The sequence below is a fragment of the Crocodylus siamensis genome, chromosome 11 (genome assembly GCF_052110815.1).
Source record: "Crocodylus siamensis isolate JL-2025a chromosome 11, ASM5211081v1, whole genome shotgun sequence".
In the NCBI taxonomy this organism is placed as follows: Eukaryota; Metazoa; Chordata; order Crocodylia; family Crocodylidae; genus Crocodylus; species Crocodylus siamensis.
Window position 1 is genome coordinate 60,273,025 of NC_143405.1, and position 24,545 is coordinate 60,297,569.

The 24,545-nt window shown below is 42.7% G+C and overlaps 2 long non-coding RNA genes across 5 annotated transcripts in view; one reads left to right on the top strand and one right to left on the bottom strand.

Moving 5' to 3' along the window:
- Positions 1-5,139, top strand: part of LOC149855934 (uncharacterized) — a 32,996-nt gene extending 27,857 nt beyond the window's left edge. For 2 of the 4 annotated variants that reach the window (XR_016438446.1, XR_016438447.1), the window contains 2 exons: positions 3,322-3,484; positions 3,992-5,139. This is a non-coding gene — a long non-coding RNA (uncharacterized LOC149855934). The other 2 variants (XR_016438448.1, XR_016438445.1) reach the window with 2 other exon arrangements.
- Positions 1-24,545, bottom strand: part of LOC149855933 (uncharacterized) — a 348,042-nt gene that overhangs the window by 72,554 nt on the left and 250,943 nt on the right. The window contains exon 3 of the long non-coding RNA XR_016438443.1: positions 15,397-15,490. This is a non-coding gene — a long non-coding RNA (uncharacterized LOC149855933). The remainder of the gene's footprint in view (positions 1-15,396; positions 15,491-24,545) is intronic.

The following is a 24,545-nucleotide window of genomic DNA, read 5'->3' on the forward strand; positions in this document are numbered from 1 at the left end:
CTGAAAAATCAACTGCTAATCAAAACCAAAAATGCTGGCGTTTTCTCCTGCTTCTAGTCCTTTAAAATGTTGTATACATGTTTTCTGTTAATGCTCCTAATTTAATCTAACACAGTGGGATTAGAAAAGAGGGCAAGTAGAAGAAATGGAAAATTAAGTACCTAAGAATGACACCATTAAATTAAGAATAATACTTGACTACGATGAGTATTAGGATGCAGGTATTTGGGGGTAAGAGTTGATTTGTTAGTGGGAAGAAGCAGCAGTGTTGTGTGTGACTTATGTCGACTTTCAATGCTGGGGGGTGACGGTCGGTCCACGCAAAGCAAACAAAATCGGCATAGTTAGCTTGTGTGATGAAGCCTCCAACACACATTTCTAATACATGATGCTAAATTTTCCCTTTCCTTGTGTGCTACATGATAATCTTAAGTAGTCTTAGCAAATAATCTTACCTGTCACCCCTAACTTTCTTAATCTTACAGGATTAAGAAAGTTAGGGGTGACAGGTAAGATTATTTGCTAAGACTACTTAACCGCTCTATCAAACTGAACTGGCCTGTTCTGTAGTTGCTGCATTAAACCTTGAGAAACCACTGGTGAGAGCCTTGGCTGGCATATGCCAAAGGGAGCTGGGGAGTCAACTTTGCTCTCTCTCTGTGGCGGCATGACAAAGCCAAAGGCAAAAGGGATGGCCTCTTTGCATTATGTTGGCAAAGAGTCTCCACTGACTAGCCCTGTAGGGCTGATACTACCGCAGCCGCAGCCCCGTTCGCAAGAGCCCTTGCCTAGCACCTTGCTAAAGACTGCTATGTGATCACCCTTGCTGGTTCCAAGGACGCCCAAATGGTGACTAGGTGATAAGCTGGTTGGGTGATGGCTCACGAAGCATCAGGCTGCCAAAACATCCCAATGATGATAAAAATGCCATGATGCATGAATGCCTGTGCTGATGTAGGAGGGTGCTAATGCGTACAGTTCGGGGAAACCGTTTCAAACAACAAACACCTAGCTCTTCTTCCTGAAGGAAAACAAATCCTGACATCTCCTGAAAGCAGGTCCTCTAGTTACTCCATTGCAAGATACCATCGCTTCTTCTTTGACCTTCCTGGTGGGGGTAGTAGGCTGCATCACGTTCCCATGCAGTGTGACACATCGTGCAAGACAGCCAAATCGGTATTTGCAGCACCCCCCACTTCCTCCTCAGACGCTGCTCTTCATTTGAGCAAGGTGATCCCAACTTTAAACGTCGAGAGAGAAAACTGTCAGTATCAAACGTGAACTGGACCCAATTCTCGTGAAGGAAATGCTTATTCAAGGTACACATCAGTGCAGTTAGGAAGCCTATCCTAGCCTAAAGAGGTGTTAATCACCACGGCAGTGGGCCAAGTTCTGCTGTCAGACCCATGTCTGCCTTGACTGAGAGAGGAGAAGTGCATGAGCCCAATGGAGAGAGGAGACTGCTTAATGAACTTCCAAGGAGCAGCTACAAAAATACAAAACAAGTTTTAAAGTGACTTTAAGATCATGTTTAATTTGAACAACTTTGCCCTTGAGACCCATGGAAAGCACATCAGCTGGCTCTGACTAACGTGTTTTCCGCAGCACTCTAGAATAAAGAAATGAAGTACAGTATGTACTCATCTGGTGAGACATTTAGATTGGCTACTGATACGCTGCAAATGTTTATAAAGAAAACAAAATGTGGATGCTGGCCATTTTAATTAAAACTTGCAGAATCAGTTCACCCTGAGTCACATGATCTCTGAACTATAGTCTATCGTCTTCGGAGACATCTGCTTGCACAACAGTAAGAAGGAACTGTAAATCTTGCAAACAAACTGTTCTCTCGCTTGACTGGCCCGGTAAGCGAGGCTGCTGATATAGACATTGCCAGGTACCCGCTCTTTATCTAAAGGTGAAGGTTAATATTCCACAGCCCAGACACCTAGGTTTGATTTTATCATATCAAAGCTAAGACTCTGCTACTCAGCTGAAGAAAGCAGACAGAATGAAAACTTGAAACCATGCTAATCCTTCGCAGTGCTTTCTCTTCTGTCATGCTGCACCGAGTAAAATCCTTAGCTTGTTTGCGAGAGGTAATACAGCTCCAAAACTGATCCGTGAATGCACAGATGATCGCTCACTTCTCCCTGCCTTACACTTTGCCTGCTCCTTTAAAATAAGGGAAAAGGAGTTGTTTCCGCCCTGGCTGTCACTGGCTGCACCTCCAAAACAATATCTATTTGCTTTGCAAACGAGGATCTCCTAGTTTGCTGATGTATAATCCTTCCACTGCTGAGCGATGATCCTGATTAAGACAAGCCTAAAAAAATTCCCCCATAATGGTGGTGAATTTGTTGATTGAATAATTCAGGAACTGACAGCACTGACATAATTTCAGATTCTCCCTGGAGAATCTATTTAACTCAAATCATGTTACCCCAGGAGTTGATCTGGCTCATGGTGGGAGGGCGCTGTCCAAGCCTTCCCACGCACGTCTTGCCAGCGCTTTGAACTGCCAGCCTGCAAAACCACAGCCTGACACCATTTGGCAACTGGGTCAAGCGGTTGCAAATAACTTTAGGATAAAAACAAATGTCAGTTAAGGTGCATGGCCCAGTTTGTCCCCTGCAATGCATCAGCGAGCCACAGATGGGGTTCCTACACAGACCTCTTTGCTGCGAGACTCAGTGGGGGCCTGTTACCTGCTGTTGTGAATTAGGACAGTCATCGGACCCTGCAGAGAATGGGCTCCAGATCCGGGTGCCTTTGTGCTCTCCTTTCTGAGTGGTCAGCAGTCAAAGTACAGGGATGAACCATTGTTTAGGCTACTAAATACGGCAGGCTCGTTTTTCCAAAACCTTCCCCTTGCCTACCCAATACATCTGTGCAAAGAGGGGGTGTGCAACACTGTAGATTCTCTATATAAAGAGACAACAAATCACAGTCCCTTCCGTGCTACCAGCTCTCTCAGGCTGTCCCCCAAACAAATCCTTTCTTTAATTATTATTTTTTTCCCTCCCTCTTTTCTGCACCCCCCCCTTTTCCTCTCTGTCAGGATATCTTCTATATATAGCAAGGGCTAATACTGATGTTTCTTCCGAAGCCAGAGATGCAACATCGACTCCTCCTGTTGGCCTGGCCTGCCTCAGGCTCCACCCTTTCTGCAAATCCGTGCCAAATGCTTTTGTATCACTTCTGTGACTGTAATATTTTGTGGAGGTCAGAACTGCTTTCTAAACTCGTATGTGAACTGAAGCAACTGCTGTGAATCTAAAATAACTCTCTCTTCTTTATTTTTTTTTTTGCTTTCAAAAGCCACTGGCAGGTCAACTAACAAGAGAAGAATGACTGGCAACAGGCTAGAAACTACAATGGGCTGGCGTGTTTACAGCTCCATCAACAGCTCAGTGTTAATGAACTGAGTCTTAAAATTACCTCTCTATTGATGATGGCTTGAATGTAGCACATGTATTTAAAGGTTAGTGATTGCCTCTGGCGGCGTTCTGAATTTGGGGAGAGTTTATTTTTCGCTTGCAGATTTAACTCTTTTTTTTGAAAGGAGGCTGTAAAAGTCCTGTAAACCACAATCCCCCCCCCCGACTACACTACTCTCGTTTTGCTACCTTCACGACTGGCAAGGATCTCAGCGTTCCAGCTCAAATGCCCTGGGGTATGTTACTTTGCTCTGTCCCTAGCATGGCTACATGAGAAAGAGAATGAGCAAACTTGCATTTCAGTTTTAACTGGAAACTTAACATTTGTGCAGGTTTGTCTTATTTTTTGCTAAAAAAAACCACCCCCCCCAAAAAACAAAAAAACCCCTAGGAAAGCAAGAGTGCCTGTTAATGCAACAAGATGAGGATGGGGAATATGTATGAGTAAACGAGCTGAGTGCACTGCAAGGATTTGCTGTAATGAAGGGGAAAGTTTTTACAGAGGGTGAAGTTTCTGCTCATGATTTTTCTCTTCTCTTTGTTTTACGTAGGTGGTATCGATGATGCTTTGGCTGAATGAAATGGGAACAGACTGGAGAAGAGTCCCTGGAGGATATCGGGCTAGGACTTCCTGTTTACCAGTGAGACAGGCCAGGAGCTTTTCCAGACTGGCTTCATTTTCTTCAGCACGGCACAAGCTACAGTTACTTGGGGACTCTTAGAGCTGTATTGCTGCATGCATTTTAATCTGTGATGTAGGCAGCTCATGCAAAGATCTGGTTTCTTCAAAGTGCATGGCACCTAACCACACACCACGCTTAGCAATGCCCTGTAGATCCATTTTTTGTGATGTTTAGGGGCAGCTTTCTCAGGTAGGGGAGCTTTCACTGCTCCAGGAATGGTCTAGTTATACAACACAGTAACTTATCAGACTAGTTCGGGGGTGGGCAATTATTTTGGGCAGAGGGCCATTGAGGGCTGCATGACAGGCAGTCCAGGGCAGATAAATATTAATTGTCTAAATTTTTTAGGGGCCCCGTGGGCTGGACAGAATGGCCTGGTGGGCCGCATCCGGCCCCTGGGCCGCATTTTGCCCACTCCTGGACTAGTTGAAAAGGCTGTTGAAACCTACACCTCCTATGAGCTTTGGGGAATCTGCTTCTGGTAACCAGCTGATGAATATTTCCCCTAAATCTGGAAAACCAGATTAATTATTTGAAGCACAATGCCCTGGTTATATAGTGAAAACTGTAGTATATTTTAAAACAATAGATAGCTTTTGTAAAATCATACATTTATGAGCAAGAAAAGGTGGCCATTTATTTGTGAAACAAAGGCTTTTAAACAACTTGGCGAAGCACAAAAAGTGTACCCTGTTGAAGACAGACTGTGGAAACGTTAACATCCTTTTGAGGTAAATCAAGTAATGGACTGTTGGCCTATTTTTCAAACCACTTCTCCCCAGTAACTTGACATTTGATAGGATTATCTATTACAGTTGGATTTTGGTTGACTCTCTGGTATGCCTGAGAAGATTGTCATCTTGTGATTTAAAGATAATAGAGCCAAGCATGTGAAACTGCACACAAAGAATAAACCTTTGACTCATAACTGAGGGGGTTTTTTTTTCTTCTTTTTGAAGAGGAAGAATTTGTCTTCAGCTTGCTTTGATACACTCACTGGTAATGAAATTATCCAATGATAACTTTCTATTCTAGATGTTGCCTTATTTTTTTTAAAGACTATTATTGCATTCCGCATAGAACAGCACCAACATAGCATGGTATGCTAATGATATACAAATCTGAGAAGAGTGAGGTTGATTAAAGACTTGTGACAATAGCTAATGTAAGCTTTTACTAAGAATGTCAAATCCATTTGTTTTGGATTTAAAAGAGAGTCTCAGGATCAGTATGAAAAGGAAGAAGTTTGCAACAATTCCAAGGGAAAACCAGATTAGCAGCAAAGGCAATAGTGCACAGAAGTGAAACAAAGTGTGTGTGTGTGTGTGTGTGTGTGTGTGTGTGTGTGTAAGAGCAAGAGTGAGAGAGAACACATACAAACAGTAGCAAAAAACTCAATTATTTAGGGCTTCCAAAATATGCAACATGTATTGTTAATACAAAGCCCCACAACTGGCAATTTTAAAAAAAGAAAACTGGAGGGAGGTAGAGTGGGCTTTTTATTATGCATGGTTTTATTTCTTTGGACTTCAAAATTACCAAGATGCATTTTAAACTTTGCTACAATGTACAGGGCTGTTTTCATTTCTGTTTTAAAAAGGCTAAGTACTAAGATGCGTCTCTGCTTTGCATTCTAATTGCATGTAACTGATTTGCACAGCAGAACAAAAACCTAATTTTCAGATTATGAATCATGCAAGAAGAAATAACAATTGTTCCACTAGAAAAAATAATTTTTCCACTTTTTTTCCCCTTGCTCAATTTATGTGAGCTGTTTGCCAGTTTGCAGGTTGCTTGCTTTCACAGACCACCATCTATTACTCTTCAGGGACGAGAATAAGGCAGACAGAAACACGAAACATGCAACTGTTTTGACTGCATTCTTTGGCTTGCAACATAACACTTGCCTCTTATTATTTTATCTTCAACAATCAAGGGGTGACTAAATGGTTGCAGGTGGTGATGAAAATAAAAGCCATCCATCATTATTTATTAGGCATGAAAAAGATACACAATAATGTAATTTAATCTCAGAGCAGACAATTATTTCCACATATTGATAATACAATGTGAAAACTGTCATGAATCCTAATGTGATGTTCGCCTTTATTGGTGAACCACTAGTAGCAATACAAATAATGAAATTGTATCAAAAGGGAAAAAAAAGTCATTATTTGCATATCCCAGTACTGTTGTCGAGAACCAGATCATTACTAACTTTGGGAATTGCAATAATCACAGTTTGCATTACTTTATTCCCAGTGCGTGAAAATGTGAAAAAGCAGACATTTCGCTACATAAATACGTTATTGGTTGCTGTGTCATTAAAATCATTCCACAGCTTTTGATAAGAGAACTTCAAAACACTGAATGTGAATCTATAGAAACACAAAGGGCAGGATGTAGAGTGCCTCTTTTGGTGGCATAGGTGGAGTTTTGGGAGCTCAATCCCAAGTGGCCCTCGCCACAAGCCCCAGAGCTCATGGGATTGCCCCAGTTCATTAGGCATCTTCACCATGAGCTGCCAGGTATCTATGCTAGGGCTTCTGCATCTTCCCAAATGTGTTTGCAGAACACTTAGGTGCCCTTAGTTCTCCTGTGCAACATGAAGTTTTGTATCTACCCGGGAGAAATTTTACTGTCTTTGAGTTCTCCTTTCCCTGATAAAGGGTGTTTGGGCCCAAAAGCTTGCAAATATATATGTGTATGTATATATATATATGTGTGTGTGTGTGTGTGTGTGTGTACACACACACACACACACACACACACACACACACACATTTGCAACTATCTAATTGGTCCAGTAAAAGATACCACCTCTATCTCAAGGGTTTTGTCTGCCTATGCCTCTAGACCAACACGGCTACAACAAATATCCCCAAAACACAGAAGATGGTGTAATTAGCCGCTATGAAATGATACCTCATACCATAAGAACAAAGAAGCAAAATCCAGCATCCTGCCTGCCATTGGTCACCTCAAAGTAAACAACTGGCTCCAGCCTGTGTTTGAGCCTAATTTGTATACTCACAGAGCAGTTTTTTTACAAATGAACTTTCCCACCCAGGAGCGCCATACCGCCTTTTAATTTTCCTGTGCAACATGAACAATGAGAAGGAAGCAAAACAATTCAGCAACCTACCTCCCGTCAGACACCTGAGGTAAATGAACTGCTACAGCCTTCATTTGAGCCTAATTTGCATATTTGCAGAACAGCCTCTTTACAAATGAACTTTCCTGCCCAGGAGAACTGTACTAGCGTTTTAGTTCTCCTGTGTCATATGAAGTTTCCTTTCTATCTGGGAGAGGCTTTACAATCTTTGATGAAGGGTGTTTGGGCCCCAAAACTGGCAATTAAAAAAAAAAAAGTTGTTTTTTGCAACCATCTAGTTGGTCTACTAAAAGATATTGCCTCCACCACAAGAGTTTTGTCTGCCTAGGTGCATCAAGGCACTCAACTCCCACCTAAACTCTGCCATTCAAACTGTTCCCAAAAGACACCTGAACTCTGCCTTATTTCCTCTGCTGGTAGAGAGAGAGCGAGTGTGAACGTGTGTTGGACACTGGATAACGAAAACCTAAGGACCTTATGATGAAAGAGAGAAAAGGTGCACCCTTGACTCAAAATTCCCCTGTTGGCCAACTTAGCAGCTGCCAGTGCTGTGGATTTTGTGGGTCCCATTCAGAGGCACCTAACTCACGGCATGCTTTTAAAGGAGTCTGCCAGCCTAATTTCAAGATGGTGGATTTTACTTTGGGAAAAATCCCCAGGGATCTCAGAACTTTGTTAGCCAGGGTCTGGCTGCTTTGCTGAATCCAGATGACTCAAAAAATGTGTTTGCAAGATTAGGATCAGATACAACTGCTGCTGCTTCTTTTCTGTAAATAGTAGTGGTTGTTATATTGTGAATTTAACCCAAGTACAATGGGAAGCTTAATAGCATGATGCTTTGTGCATTGGCTCAACATGAAAAACAGGACATTTGAACTATATCAGTTTGGGTACGGTAAATCCTGCTCCTATGTAGAAGGTTGGAGTAACTGACCCTTAAGGTCCTTTCTAACCCCTTTATGCCAACTTTGCCACAATACAGTTGCAAGCTACAAGTATAATAGTGAATGTGACAAACCACGCCACACCATGAAACCATGATTCTACCTTAAATTGCTTTTCTCCATTGTAAATACATTGTTCTTTTCAGCTGCTTGGCTCGGTTACATGTATTTGTCCATTTCCCCATCTGTCTGGTTGGAGATGCTAATTGTTCCTGAATTTGGACTTCAGTGGTTACATGTAGGTTTTTGTTTATCATTAAAGCTGGGCCAACTGTTAATCAGCTGAAGGAAACAAATACTATTTAATGATCTTTTCAAGCTTGGGAAGAAAAAAAAAAAATCCAGAAGGTGATGGGGCATCACAGAATGTTATTTTTTAACTAGTAAAATTAAAAGACTTTTTGCAAAATGACTCCATCGTGTCTGCAGAATTTCACCAAACGGTCTGAGAAATGCTGGCAAATTTGTGAAACATGCGGAAAATGTTTTGCTGATATTCCTGCTGACATTTTGGGCAGATCCTCAGTGTCACCACAAATATTTGGCAGTGGGGAAAACCAGAGATGCTGTTTAGCTCTGTTTGGAATCAGATAGCAAATTGATTTTGGAGGCTCTCCCTGGAATACTTCGCATTTTTTTGGAAAACAAAAGGTTTTCAGAGGAAGCCCTGTTTTCATTATACACAAGATTGTTATGGGAGGAGAAGGGGGAGTCAATGACTACACAAAACGATGGCGGAGTCAGAGTGTTGCTGGAATCCAGCGAATTATTCCTGGCCTGGGTTTTGTGTACTTTTCCCCAGGAACTTGAACCTTCGTGCAAGAAGAGATTATTTATGAATTATTTAGTATTATTTGTTTGTTATGACTTCTTCACTGTTCTTGCGCCACAGCAGATCACCTACCTGTGAAGTAGGTCCAAAACACTGTGGAAGGGCAATGGCAGCGAAGGCACATCAAGAACACTCCCAAAGGCTTTTGGGGTAACGTCTTGGGATCTGTATCTGCTGGAAAAGGATGGAGCAGCTCGGAGTTTGTTCCAGTTGGTGCAAGGAGTTGAACTCAGAACGGGCTGTTATCTAGGGGTGGTGCATAGGGATTGTCATCTTCGTACTGAGTGCCTGTCCCAAATGGAGGATTAAGAAGAGAGGACTCTCAGCTGCCCTACCTTTCCATGAAGCCAGTCACACCCAAAGAGTGCCCAATGTAAAGATCTGCACACCACTATGCGGTTGGTTGTTGGCCATTACCTTACTACCATACTCTTCAGCCCTTTTCCATGTACCTAAGGTGGTGGGGCAGAGACTAGGAAGCCATGGAAAGAAACAGGACATAAGGTTTTCGCTGGGAGAGGGCCTTACAATGTCCTTTTTTTGGCCTACAGACACTTCCTGGAAAGGTAAACACAGCCTAGAGCACAGCTATGCTGCCTGTCCTTTTTTGCAGACACATTATTCCATGTGAAAAAGCTCAGCACTGAAGCAGCAAATATCCTGGAGGTGACAAGTGAGTAGCTCCTCAGGGAGCGGCTCGGCATGCATGTTATAGGCTGGTGAAGTCAAGTGGGCAAAGAAAAATGCATCAGGGGAAGGTGCTGACTGCCTTGATTACTTAAATGCTGGCTACACGCAGCACATCCAGATGCATGCACAAACTCAGGAAAAAAACATGGAGAGAAGAGGTAATGCAGCAAGTTCTGTGGTCTGGACTCCACACAAAGGGCAAGTTCCCAGTTCAGAAACCAATTTGGTATTGGGGGTGAATGTTGGGGAAATGTGTGAATGGGAAACAGGAGAGGCCTTTTGCCCTCATCCCCATAATAAAGCTCTATAAACACCTCCTTTAGAGATGACCGTTCTTGTCACTCGCATGCAAAGTGAGGTCCCGCTGCAGGGAAAGGACTGTGTCATCCACACATTAGCAGATCTTTTGGTCCCATGGCTCTCTAGACATGTTCCCTCTACTCGTCTTGTAGGATGTCGTGCACTGGTGCTTCAGCAGAGCAGAGCTGGGCACCCTGCAAGGGAATTATACTTCTTGCATGACACCTAGCCCCACACTGGGCAGTGAAATCCTGCTAATGAACAGGGGAGATGTGACTCTTGAGAGGAAGTGGGAGACATTAATATTTATTTCTCTGTTACTATACCGCCTAGGAGCCATAGTCAAGGACCAAGGTCTTCACATGCCAGATTAGTACCAGCCAACCTTTTTGGCAGGCATCCCAAAAATTAAGCACCATGCCCTCCCCAAGTGCCACTCTGATCTCCCTTCCCTGCCCAATTTGCTGTTCTGCTTTCCGTTCCCTACCTGTGCTCCCTACCCTTTCTACTGGTCTGCTTTCTGCTCTCTGCCATATCTGCCTCAGCTCTTCAATCTGCCATGTGCCAGACAGAGTCTGCTCATGGTACTTGCTGCAAATGTAGCACAGGGTATCCACGCCTGTTTTTAGGAGATGCGCAAATGTGGAACAAAGATGATGGTCCCTTCCCTAAAAAGCTTGTAACCCAAGAAGAGAGACAATAGATGGCTCCAAAAGGATGAAGGCGCATAAGGAGTCAAACAGACAATGTTTGATGACAGCCGCCTAACTGTCCTCAAGATTATTTTTAAGCAGCATTGCAAAGGAAGGGTTGGAAGAACAATGGAGTAGGGTTGGCAGATGTTAATGGAGAGCCTGTCTCAAGCATGAGGGGGTACATAGGAGAAAGTGCAGAAGTCCTTGTTTGAGCATGTAACCAGTGGTCAATGGAGGATGGCATTGCTTGCCTATTGAAGGTAGAAATCAACCTTTCACAAATGAAGGAGCGATGACAGGTACGCAGGGATAGGCCGTAAAGGACCCTGAAAAACATTGATATGCTCTAAGCATGCATATCAAACATTTCCAAGCAAACTATTGATTCAGGCCAGTGGCTCTGCTGTTAATCACAACAGTGTATAACTTCTCAGCCTGAAATCAAATCTGTCTCTTTTGGAGAGGTGCAATGAGAAGGCAGCTCACACTAAAACATCAGAGTGGTTCACCGTGAAGCTCATTTCAATGTAAAAATGTCCAAAGAGGCTTAAAATATAACAGATGTGACAAAAAGTTAATCAAACTTAATAAAAACTCCATTTTTTGTTATAAAGTTTTCATCTGAACTAACCGTGGGCACTAAGGGCTCGTACAGATGTGCAGTGAGTCTGCTCTGATGTGCTGTAAATCCAGCATGTAGGAGTAGACTTGATTAATCGAGTCTGCCGGAGCATGGAAATTACTGTGCTCTGGCAGCCTTCCAGTGTCATGTGTATCAGTGTCCCTGCACTGAAAAATGGGGGTTGGACGCTTTGAACTGATTTGGTTCGGCAGAGATTCAGCCTGACTTGGTTCCTGAATCTCTGAATCTGAATCGAATCAGAGGACCCTTTAATCTCTCCAAATTGAATCAGAACCCTCCAAATCTATTCAGAGAGACTCAGAAATATTCAACGATTCGAACATAGAGAGAGCTTTAAATGTTTTTTCTACATACCTCTAGGCAGCAGAGGCTCATGATCGCTGTGATGCTGGGGTGCCTGGAGTAGCCAACAGGAGCGCCAGGGGCTCCCTCCCCCACGCGCCTGTGGGACACTTCATCCGCCCCAGCATCGCAGTGATCACGAGCCATGCTGGTACCTTGAGGTATGTAGAAAAAAACATTTAAAGCTGTATCTGTGTCCAAATGGCTGATACTCTGAATCCGCCTCCAATCTTCAGATTCGGATTCAGCCAAATCAAATAGGGGACAGTGAATCGAATCACTGTCCCCAATTCGGGCCGAGTCCGAATCGAATAGGGCCTGTTTCGCACACCCCTAGTATGTAGCTGAGGTTATACAGGTAGATTTCAACATACTGGGCACATGGATAGGAATAATTCTCCTATGCATGTAGCGAATTCTCGCGACAGCATTGAAAGTGAATGGTGAAAGTGAGTGATGAATTGTTGTGTTGAAAAACACTTCCATATGAACCTTCTGAATTCAGCATCTTTATTTTATTACCCAGTTACGTTTCTGTGCAGTGAGACTGAATTGGGTCTTTAACCTGAACTTTGCACAGGAGCAAACACTGTCATGTTACAAGCCGGAGACAGTGTAGGTGAAGCACCAGTATTTTCCTCTGTAGGAAGGAATCACTTATTCCCAACCAGGTATTCTGCGTGCAGTTTTTACCACTATATATTGCAACTGGTTTCCTCTTATTAGAAAAAAAGAAAAAATGGCCAAGTAAACCTAGGCCTATGGCTTGGTAACATCCTGCTTTATGCTAAATGTTGTTAAACAGTCTCCATGTATCCTTCGCTTCTACAAACATGGTTCAAATGCAGCCAAGGTCAGTAGGGACCCATTTCTCTCAAGGTATTTAGGTGCCTGGCTCCCATCTCATCCCCTGGGCACCAAACTGCTCAAGGAAATACTAAAATTCATCCCCATTCAGCAAACCACTTAAGCACACGTCCTGGACCATGCTTACTCCATTAACATCTACGTGAGAAGCTCCTGTGGGTGTCTGGAAACCTGTCTGGGATTTTTTGGGGTAGCTTCTTGAGGTTCAAAGCATAATAGGTGGGTTCTGTCCCTCTGCATGTCAGAAGTGCCGTAAAGGGTGGGAAAGGATGTGTGTTAGCACTGTGTTACATATGGTCCTCACCAATATAATTACACTCATGTAAATCTGGACTAACTCCACTACTGAAAAGAACAGAGCAGAATTTGGCTCCATGTGTTTGCACTGGAGATACTCCATGTGTCTCGGTTTTCTGTTCTAAATTCGCATAACAACTTGTGTCCTTTGTACGTAGGAAATACTGTGGGGCTAGGATGCAGCTAGTGTGCCAAGGTGAACACCTACCTAATAAACAACACATGAACGTTCATTTAACTCTCTGCTTGATGCTATTTTTGTTTTGCTTGGGCAAACAGTAATCTGTCTGCTGTCCAATTCTAATCAAACTGCAGGGCACTAATAAAGCCAATGCAAACTAATAAAGCACATTTCCTCTGTATTAATCCTCTTAAAGTAACCGGGTTTTCATAGTTAGGAATAGTAGTGTCTGACTAACTTAGAAGATAAACGTAGGATAAAAGAACCATTACCATACACCAGCATTAAGACAAAAATATAATTGCCAGGGCTGAGCTTAACTTGATTATTATTTAAAACATGTGTTGGGTGGAGGCACCAGTCAGCAGGAAGCATCTGATGCTGATGAACCCACACAACCTCAGCATGAGCAACTTTTCAGCATGAATGTAATAGATTTATTAATTTTAGTTTTATGATGTTTTATTTGTTTTGAAAATATTTGGAGCTGCAAAACACATGAATCCTGTAATTGTTTCCATCAAAGACTGGAAGGGTTGAACAACATTAGAAATAGGGCTTTTTTTTTTCTTTTTCCTGGGAAGAATTTCCATTAAAATTAAATCTAGTTTAATTATAGCTCCTCAGCAGTGAGTATGTGATTTCTGATTATGTCCCTGGTGGATGCTCAGGCTGGTGCTGCTGTGGTTGGATTGAGGTCTGCTCCATTTCATTACTTTTTCCTTGAGGAGAAACCTCACTGGTATTTGTAGAAACCATGTGTCGGTTTGTACAGCGTGTCATTATATATTAACATATCATGCTGTTTAAAAAACATCTCGTCGTTGTTTCCGGTAGGGTTCCCTTTATTTGCAATACGTTCTACATGATTCCATGCATTTCTTCTTCAAAAACACAAGCCCCAAACTGGTTAAACAAAGGGAAAAAATGTATATGCCTGTGAACTAATTCCTTGGTACACTTCCAAAGAGCACAAATAATTAGCAAGGGGCGAAGCTAAAAAACTTTGGAGATCTGGGGTTCAGACAAACGCTCAGAAGTTTGGAACCCGTGAAAAGTTTCTGAGGAACCTACAGAGTTGGGGCCACGTTCTCATCCCTGTTGTCCTGGTGTAAATGGTGTCAATGCTGTTACAACATGGGAAGAGAAAGTTTAGAAAATGGAGCTCTCAGGAGAGAACGGTTTTTTTTTTTTGTGGGATTTCTATTCCTTCCTGTTTCTGGTCAGGTTCAGGTCAAGAACGAGCTTTTCTCACAGAGCTAGGGTGCTTAAGTTTCCATTTTTGACTGCGACCGGGAAGTGCCGAGGAGCATGGAAATAAAAACGAAGCAGATTTTCGTAACGTAGCAAAGATATTCTCCGGGCTAGGTCTGAGCAAATGCTCAAAGGTCAGCTCTGATTTTGTCCGAACGGGTTCTGCTGCCCACAGTAGCAATGCTTATACGAACAACATGGAAATATTAATGTAAGATAAGAGAACAGAGTTCATCTGCACGTTACAACGTGGGGCTCGATGGTGGTTGTGACTCGCGAGTGAAACCAACAGTTCCTTTTTGTAGCTGGAGGACATTTCTGCTTGTGCTTTTGAAAAACGAGAGCAGCTCCTTGTACCCCTGAATGGGGGTCACTGATACTTACCACTTAGCAGCATCCTAAGCCAGGGGATAATTAAGCTTTGCTGGAAAAATAAAGTACTCTTTTTGTTCAGTCTGGAAGTTGGCAACACCCTACAACAAGGCGGTTTCTGCTGCTTGTATGGCAGAATCAGGTCTATCAGACCAAATTATCCCATCGGTTGCACTCAGGTCATCTGTTCCAAGTGCACCTGGCTGCCCACAGCTCCAGAGGACCATTCAAACAGGGAAGGGATCAGCAGAGTTCAGCTGTGACCTCGTCAGACCTCCTTTTATGAAAGAACGACCCCCATCCAAGGACCCGAAGGATGTGCTACACTGCGCCGGTGTAAGGATTCCCTGATGTTGGCAAGGTCATTTAACTAGTACGGCTGCACTGAGGTGGTCTGGCGCTTTTCTGAAAGCTCCCTTTAAGGACAAAGCCTTGCAGCTGTTACCACCCCCCCCCACAATCTTTGTAAGGCTTTTCAGAAGCTGTGTAACCCTTTGCAACCAAAATACCATATCCAGCCAAATGCATGCATTGCTACGAGGGAAATTCTGCTGGTTGCAAAGTGAGTCTGCGGGATGACTTCAATTCAAACAGTCAGCTGCACTGCTCAGACTTGCAGCAGAAATGGCTTGGCCAAGGAAGGCTCTGAGCTGGGCTTTGCAAGAGAAACACTCTGATGAATACTGTTAAGAAAATGGGGGACTTTGATTTAAGGAAATTATGCGAACCACGGACGCTTACCTATGTCGCCTCATAGTGCTGCAACTATCTCTTGCTGGTGTCCAAGTATGATGTGTGACGTCCATCAGGTCCTGACATCAATAGGGTTGTTGTCCTAGAAGAAAAAATGGAAATTTTAAGCAAAGACACGAATGTAATAACAGAGATCCGCGTAGATCAATGTTGGCCGTAGGGACACGGTTTGAGCCAGAACACTCTAAGTTGGTGACAGTGTCAGGATGACAATAAGCAACATAACAACTTGTTACATGCATTGCTTCACTTCAAATATTTTTCTCTCTTTGATAACCTTCAGTAACTGATTTGATAAGAGAACGTTTCACCTAGAGCTGGGTCCAGGAAAACAAGAAGATAAAATATGGGGGTTTTTTGGAGTGGGGGGGGAGCAAAATTTTGTTTTCCAAAAAAATTATTCACCTGGCTCTAGCCTCCTCTGCTAAATTGAGATTATTGATCTAAAATAGGGCTGGCATATAAGGTTTTTTTTGCAATTCTTGTGTTCTGTTCAATCTATTGATACACACAGTGTATGGTTTCATTTTGGTTTTTTTTTTAAATGTTCTTATTTTCGTTTTTCCTCATTCTTAATATCCAGGTGGGAAGAACACCCGTCCCATCCCTGCTCTCACGACCCATCTAGTGATACACCAGTCGAAGTGTGCAATATGTTACCGCTGCCCTCTGCTGGCTGCATGAAGCGGAGCTCCACTCTCTATGCCTCTCCCTACCACGACATTGGAAGTAGATGGCTCCATTCAGCATTAGTCAAGTCATCCCGACCATTCAAGAATCGCGATCACCCAGGGGACAGAATATTACATGTCATCAGTCTCAAACATGTAGCTCTGCAATTGGCCCGCAAAATCTTCCAGCCCTTCCCATGAGGCCCTACCACTCAAGCACTGATGGACAGCCCTACGGCGATGCTCTGTGTCAACAGGCAGACGGGACTGAAATTCTCGTGTATAATCAGGTGGAATCAGAACTCGTGGTAGAGGTGGTATCTTATTAGTCCAACTACATTTTTGCAAAAGAAATTTAAGATTTTTTTATTTTTTTTTTGCAAACATCTAGTTGGTCTAATAAAAGATATCACTTCTACTACGAGTTCTGATTCTTTCTGCCTCTAGACCAGGCATGGGCACTTATTTCAGGCGGATGGCCACTTCCTGAGTTTTGGCAAGCCATCGAGGGCTGCATGACAGGCAGCCAGGGGCAGATAAATATTAATTTTCTACATTTTTAAGGGGCCCTGAAGGCCAGATAGAACGGCCTGGCAGGTCGCATCCAGCCCGTGGGCTGCATTTTGCCCACTCCTGCTCTGGACCAATACGGCTACAACCCAGATACCTGACACATGTCTAATCAGCACACTTCTAGGAAAGTGCCTCACTGCATTGTATCAGAAGCCCTTCACCTTCCTGGCCTCTAGAGCTCCCCAGTAGGTTGCATTTGTGGGATCTTTTCCGAGAACCATGGACCCAGCATGGGCCAGATGATTTTGGTTCTCCAGCTTGGTAACCCTCTCAGGCTGCTCACCTATCACCTTCCATCTTCTTCCCAAATTATAATGCCAACCCATTTTATCCAGGGTAGGATATTACAGCGGGGCCTTGTGTCACTCAGCCTAGGAACAATGCATCCAACCTGGATGACTCCTCTACAAACATCCTGCTCATTCAAAGCTTTACGGAGCACAAACACCTCTGCTAAATTTACTCAAGAATCTCAGTGGAAAAGATTTTCTATCTGGGCATCTCAGCAACAAATTTTACCTTTGATTTTTATTTTGGTTCTGACTGTTTCAGACTATCTTCTTACATAAAAGCAACCAGAACTTTATACACTCACTTAGGAGGTAGCTTGCAGTAATTACTGCCTATCCCTCACTGGTCCAGAATTATAACCAGGGCATCTCTCATGTATTCTCTGTACCCTAGGAGCCGCAACCTGTCTGGGATCTCAAATTTTCACTAAATTAATGAGACCTTCTCTCTCCCTTCAAAACTTGTGCCTTCTATGAAAACAGCCTTCTCAATGTTTATTAGTTTAGCTGCAAATTTAGCAAAGTATAGACTCTTAGGGTGGAGACTCCATATACTATGTTCCAAAAGCATGTGGAAGCAGGTGGTCTCAGCCCAAACTTTTGCCCAAGGCAGTTTCAGATTTTGACATCAATCCATTTTCCAATGTGTTTGGGTTTTTTCCTCTCCCTGGAAACCTAATTTCCACCTTAGGAAGAGCAAGGCTGCACAAGGTATCAGCGTTATCCTACTCAGATACCACAAACACAAGATATCAGCATTATCCTACTTGGACACAACAACCGCATTTTGATCTTCTCCTAGTCTCATTGTGGCCTTTGTGGAGAGCCACCCAGAGGCGGTCAAAAAAAGGGATTCTGATTTTTATTAAAACATGCCAGATTGTAAGGATAAAGCTGTAGGAAATACTAGAACTGATTTTGCTAGGGGCACAGGAAACCACTGCTGCTTCTCTGGGTCATATACCATTATCAAAAATGTGAAGTGCTATGGTGTCCATCGCTTATTAGAATCACCTTGAGCAGAGCGCTCTTGACACTAATAACTGGCTTCTCTCATAAGCAACAAAGTGAAAAAAGTTAAAAAAAAAAAGGCACTGTGGAGTCCCTGCAAGAAACTCTGACTGTATAGCTTTGGTACTTTGTTATGATTTACTCATGTATTAAAATAAACTTGCAACCTAGCTGTGCAGGGAACATGAATGTAGGAGGGCCGAGAGAACCAGAGCAGGCTTCATTCCAATAGCCTTAGGAAAAAAAAGCTTGTACATATAGATACTGGTTTGAGATTTGGATAAGCAAGATGCTAATGTGTTGCAGGAAATGCATTTGGCTCTTTTTTTTGGTGAGGTTTTTCGGTTCTGGTACATGGCTAATTGTAATTTGGTGAAATTTTAGTAAATGGTGGACACTGGACTTGGAGTCCAGACCGTGCTTCTACTTGCTCTCATTCTCTAGTGCCGTCCAGATTGAATGCCATGTTTGGTGAGCTCATCCTGTCAGCGCTGTTCAAGGGTCTTGCTACACAGTAATTCTGAGTGGCTTCTGGAGCAATGAACCTCTGGACTGTCCGCGTTAACACCTTTATGTGGCTTAAAGCACTCATTAATTCGGCTTAAAGTTACACCCCTCCAGGGCAGGATCATCTCTTGATCTGCACAGCCCAGCTCCTGCTCCATTACGGCATGGCCGACCCCCACAGATGTGCCGCTCAAGTTGAAGGTGCGACTGCTCCAAACTCCAAGCTCGCGCTATGTCAATCCCCATTTTTATGGCTCACCGCATAAGATGTAGCAAGGCCCTAGGTAAAACTCCCTTGGCCTTCTATTTGCTGCATCTATATGCATGTCCAACTTCAAGTCACTTACAGAGGCATCTGTGTGGCCACTGCTCAAAGAAAGGATGCTTTCCATCTCCTGTGGTTCTTTGAAATATGGTATTTACACCGATCCCCAAATCTGTCCTTCTTCCCCAGGAAATCTGGGGTTCCTATTGGTGAAGGAAATGAAAAGCAGTTGAGACTACCCCTCCCCTGTGTGCCTGGCTGCTGGGTTATTCCTCTGACTATTCTGGTATTGCCAATGTCCTGAATGCCTATGACCCTGCTACCATTTTAAAGCTTCTTTAATTGACAGTGGCACTGATCAGCTTCTCCCAGACACAACAGAGGTTGTGTCACATAACAGGCAAAAGGCTGAGCGTGGGGAGAACATGTGGATGGTGTTTTCTGCACTTCGAGGGAGGGGTGCACACAGTGCTACTTAGTTAATAATGAGATGTGTGCACCTTCTGTGCACCTGGTTGAACACACATTTAAACATATGGTTACTAAGACCGAACATATCCTGCCAGCCTTTTCCTTAATTAAAGTTAGGTAAGTTATGAAATATTTTCCTAGATATTAAGCTCTTATTCCTGTGGAGAAATTTCTATTTGTTTTCGGGTTTTTTTTTATTTTAATCTCATTTCATCTTCAAGGTTAATCTTAGTTTAAAAACCTTGCTCACTGGGACAGCAGTGTGCTCCATTCTGACTGTGTGCATGTACTCTGTGTGTGTGCATGTGTGTGTAAATCCTTCTGTTTCAAGCTGAGCCTGGATGCCACAAGCCAGATTCATGGTCTGTACATCAGTCTGCCATCTGGATATTAGACACAGGCACCCATGTAAATATACATGGAAGAGTTTTTTTACCCGAAGGGTATGGGATCTCCTGTTTAGGGACACAAAAAGCAAAGCAAACTTTCAGAGACGCAACATTTAAAATACCTTACTTCGCTAACATGGTGGTTTTACCCTTATGGTCTGCTGCACAAACTGGCATTTCAATCTGGAAGTCTCAATAACTACTAACTTATTTTGCTATATAACAGTGAGCAATACTTGATTCCAAGAAGAAAAAAAGAAGAAGCTACAAAGAGTGAATAAAATATAAGGTATTGAACACACATTATCATGTATGAAACAACTGAATGTTTTCCCACCCCCCTAACAAACATGCACCTTTTATTTGCCCTCAAAGGTACACCCCATCCTAGGCTGTGTGTGTGTGTGTGTGTGTGCGCGCGCGCGCATGGGCGCATGCGTGCGTGAGTGCGTGTGCGTGCATGCGTGCGTGCGTACGTGCAAAGATGCTTGACCGGTTTGGCAGCACAATCTCCAGCCAAAATCAAACCCTCAGGTAGTTACCAGGATCCCTCTTGCTTTTGCATCTCTAGTAGCCTACAATAAAGGGCTGAGACATCAATCTAAACAGGTAAGTTATTTGTCAGTATAATATTTGTGGATCCTTGCAACCAGCAAAAACAGTTCTCTTTTCTCTTTCATTTAAGATGTGCAAAGAACATGCCAGGTGCTGCACCATGAGATTGGAAGGCCCAGTTACTCCCTATAAAAACGTACAAAATTAAAGCGTTTGCACTTTTTACCCTTCTGTAACTTTGTATTTATATTACATCAAATGGCTGTCATCCTAGTGTGTGGGGTCCAGGATTCATTTATTTGCCCAGATGCTATGGCCCCTGAAACCCACGTTTGACTACTACAGCTAATGGAAGTCTGCCGGTCTCACTTTCACTTTCCCTACTTCCAGCAGCCCAAATGCTTCGTTGGGCTCTGCCTCATTGCGGGCACAATTTTGCTGACACCAAACTGCAAGTGCAATTTTATAAACCCAATGTTGCATCCATTGGGATACCTAGCTACAAGGTTTGCTGCTGTCAGCAGGCTTCTAAATGGGTTCAATTAGGGGTGTGCTTGACGGGTCTGCATTTAATTGCATTGGCAATATCTATTATCCAGGGGCTTTGCCTCCTTTTGCCTTGATATTTGAAGCCAAGTCTTCTTCCCTGGGCTCCCTGCTTGCTCAGACTCCCTCCCCAAATCTAAAATGGGAACCTAATATAATCTTTTACGATTGCTCCCTGACCACCTAATTCCTGCCCACCAGCCGCCTCCTTTTATCCTGTCCTTTAAGGCACTGCGCTCTACTGCTCTATTCCTCATCTCTGTCCTCCTCCCATTCTGCTTTCTCGTGGCCTACACTCCTCATCAATCGCAATTCAGCCTCCTGTTTGTATAGCTCTCTTCTACTCTCTTCTTTTTTGCCTTCTTCCAAAACACTTCCTCCCATTTTTTGCTAGATAGCTTCCAGCTATTGCTTCAGATTATAGTTTAACATACAATTTTTCCAGGAGGCCTTAATTAGTGACCCACCAAAGTATTTTAATTCCATGCAAACCTAGTATAACTGTATGCTAGGAATGGATGGGCAACGAAGCACGGAAACGTCATACCATGTCCCTTGTGGAAATGCCTTAAAACAGGGTATTTACACAATAGGGTCAACGATACTCCCACTGAAATCAGTTGCGATATTCACCTGGATTTGCATGGGACCACAGCAGACCCAATCCGACGTTCTTCTGAGAGCCTTGGACACTGTACATATTCATGACATGCAGATGGATGAGGGAAAAGCTACATCAGTGGCAGGAGCACAGCATTTCAGCTATTATAGTTTTGGCAGCAGGGCATCCATCCTTTAATCAATATAGTAGATGGCAGTACCATTCTGTAGTAGAATAGATTATGTTCAGAGCAATGGCAGTCTTGCGCATCTAAAACACCAGCCTACCACTGACCTCCAAGTTTTGCCTGCACTTCATTGTAATATTACATTTGAGTACAAAGCATCCTAAAAAGTTGCTGTTACAATAAGAATTATCCTACTGGGATAAAATATTGTTGGAGCCAAGGTGGAACAAGCTCTATAGTAGGCAGAAAGGAGAGAATGTCTTTTTTTGCCTTTATAATGAGGATACAATTCAATTTATCCATTGTATAACCCTATTTAACCATGGAAAATTTTGGTTTTGGTCTAGTGCTAAAAGATAAAATATAGATCTACTGCTCTCCCCCCACACTTGATCTTTTGTGTTTGATCATAAATGCACATTGTGAAAAGATGTCTTATACCTCCAAGCTAAACAGTGTTTGCTACTCATTAGTGATTTATAAATGATATTTTCTCCCTGGTGACATATCTTTTGATATGATTCTCTAATAATAACATCCACCAATATTAAAATAAGAACATCCTCATGTACTGTGATCACCTTCAACCACATTTCCTCAGTAAAATTAAATTTTAGCACACCAACTGATATTGTATGCATATATTTGTCTACCATCATTATAAATCTCCTAAGGGTCTCTATAAAATGATAGTTTTGCCTCTTTGCAGTAATTCTACCTAATGCTCCAAAGCAAGAAACTAATTACATGCTGACTTTTCACTAACTTTGATCTTTCAAATACCATACTATGAAGTTTCTATAGGTAATCATATAATTACAATACATTAAGTAGAATGAAATTATCCATCAACTTTTTTATTTAAATGGTATTAACAGTTTTTATAAAGGCATTTAATTTAAAAATATATTAATCATTTCAGTAGTTTGCTATTTGTGATGTCCTACTATATACATTTGCTGATATAAGGTTTCAACCTAAAATCTAATTATATGCACTAATGTTTATAACAAATGTCTCATTATAACACAGGGCGCTTCGATGCAAGAGACTATGCTAAGAATTCTTAAAAAATATGCTTAAGGAAGGCCAAGGATAAACGATAGTGGTGTTAGGAAATTACTGAGATTTCTCAAGGGAATCTTTGAGTCTGTAGAAAAAAATGACCTCATTTGTATTTTCCCAATGAATTGGTATGATATTTCCTGCAAGAAAAATTGAAAACAATTGTTGCTTTCAGTTGAACTCTATTACTGTATAAAAAAAAATCTTGGATTTCCTCTTTGAAAAATATGAGTTTCTTACTTTTCAAATTCAAATGCATGAGTAGCAAAGTTGAATTTTAAAGCAAACAAACTCCTCAAGGTTTATTTATGTTGCCTACGAAATAGCAGTGTTTTTTTTTCCAGTGGTGCCTCCTTTATAATTTAGGCTTCCCATTTTATTTCCAAATAAAGCCATAAAAGCATGTGGGTCACATTCTGCCACCCTTCCTGTATCTCTTTCCCACTCATGGAAAGAAAGAATGCCTGAAGAAGAGTGTTTGTGCCCGAAAGCTTGCAAAGAACAATTTTCCCAACTATTTAGTTGGTCTAAGACGTCACAGTTACCCAAAGAACCTGGTCTGCAGATGCAAATGTATGCATTGACAGGACGGCCCTCTCTCTGGAGAGGCCCCACACCTGCATTTCCTGCACACCTTAACAGCCCATTGATTTCAAAGTCCCACTGACTTCAGCGAGGACAAGATTTCACCCTGGAGGTAGAGGGAATGCAGTGAAATTTGTTTTCTTTCACACCTAAGTCCGTTTTATATCCTCCTGCTGTAAGGCACTGCTTAGTACGAGTAAGGGGGCCAGAATCCAACCCTATCCCATGGGGGTGCATGGGGAAATGGCAGGTGCTGTGCTGCTAGAGGTGCAGAGGCTATTTTGGCACATACCCCCCGCCAACGGCAGCTGTTGCCCTCCCTTAGTTACACTACTGCCTATGTTAAAATAGTTCTGTTGCACTAGCCAGTGTGAAGCATTTCCAGTCAAAGGAAGTGGGGGTGGGGGGGGAGTTAACAAGAGCCACTTCCACGTAGTGATCCCTGGTAATGTCTCTGACGGCCAAGAGCTCCCGAATCGAGAAAAACGCCAAAGCGCACAACGGTAAAGATACAAACGCCCTTTTTGTCATACGAAAGAAGCTAAGGGAGGAATCCACAATGGTCCCTGGCATTAGGGACTGCAACAGGACCTTTCTTCTGCATCTCCAGCAGTGCTCTGGGCTGTCACGGTGCTGCCACCATACGTACAGTGGGATGTCCTTCCTTTCCCCGCGCAGGGATACTGCCAAAATCACAACGTAGCTCAGTGCCAAACTCCCCGAGCCAATGCAATATAATGACTATGCCACAATCTTAGTACCCTTCATTTCCTTGCTTAACGGTACGGAAAGGAAACGCTTTGTTGGTAAGACAGGACTTTACCTTTACCACATCCCATATGTGTACCTTGTTTGTCTAATAACATTCAAAACCACAGAGAAATCTGAACACCACATTCACTTGAAAGCTGAACAAACAAAATTTGTTTGGACTTATCATCAATCATGTCATGTGATCACAGGGCATATTGTGTGCAAACGGCAGTTGTTTTATCTGGAGCTCCAACCTTTCAAAAATTCAAAACAGTAAAGTTGTTTATTTGACACTGGTCCTGACCCTCAGACTTTAGCGCTGCGCTCTGACAAAGTGAAAGAAAGAAAACACATTTGCTTCTCAACTGTTGTGGCATAAAGGAAAATGGGCTCCTTGAGCGACTTCTGACATCCTCTTCACATTTGAAATGAAACAAGAGGAGCTTTATTTGATATTTACAGAAAATAAAGGGAGAAAAGTGTTTATGTGATGTTACACATGGGATTAGCTCTCAGGCTGAGGATTTGCAGACTTACAGTAGGTGCCTTTAGCTTTGGGAGCGGCATGACTTAAAAATCCTGTGGCTAGAAAGATGAACTCAGACGATGAGGAGGACCAGTTTGAAAGCAATGCGCGTAAGACATTTGCCCAGATCCTGTTAACAAGT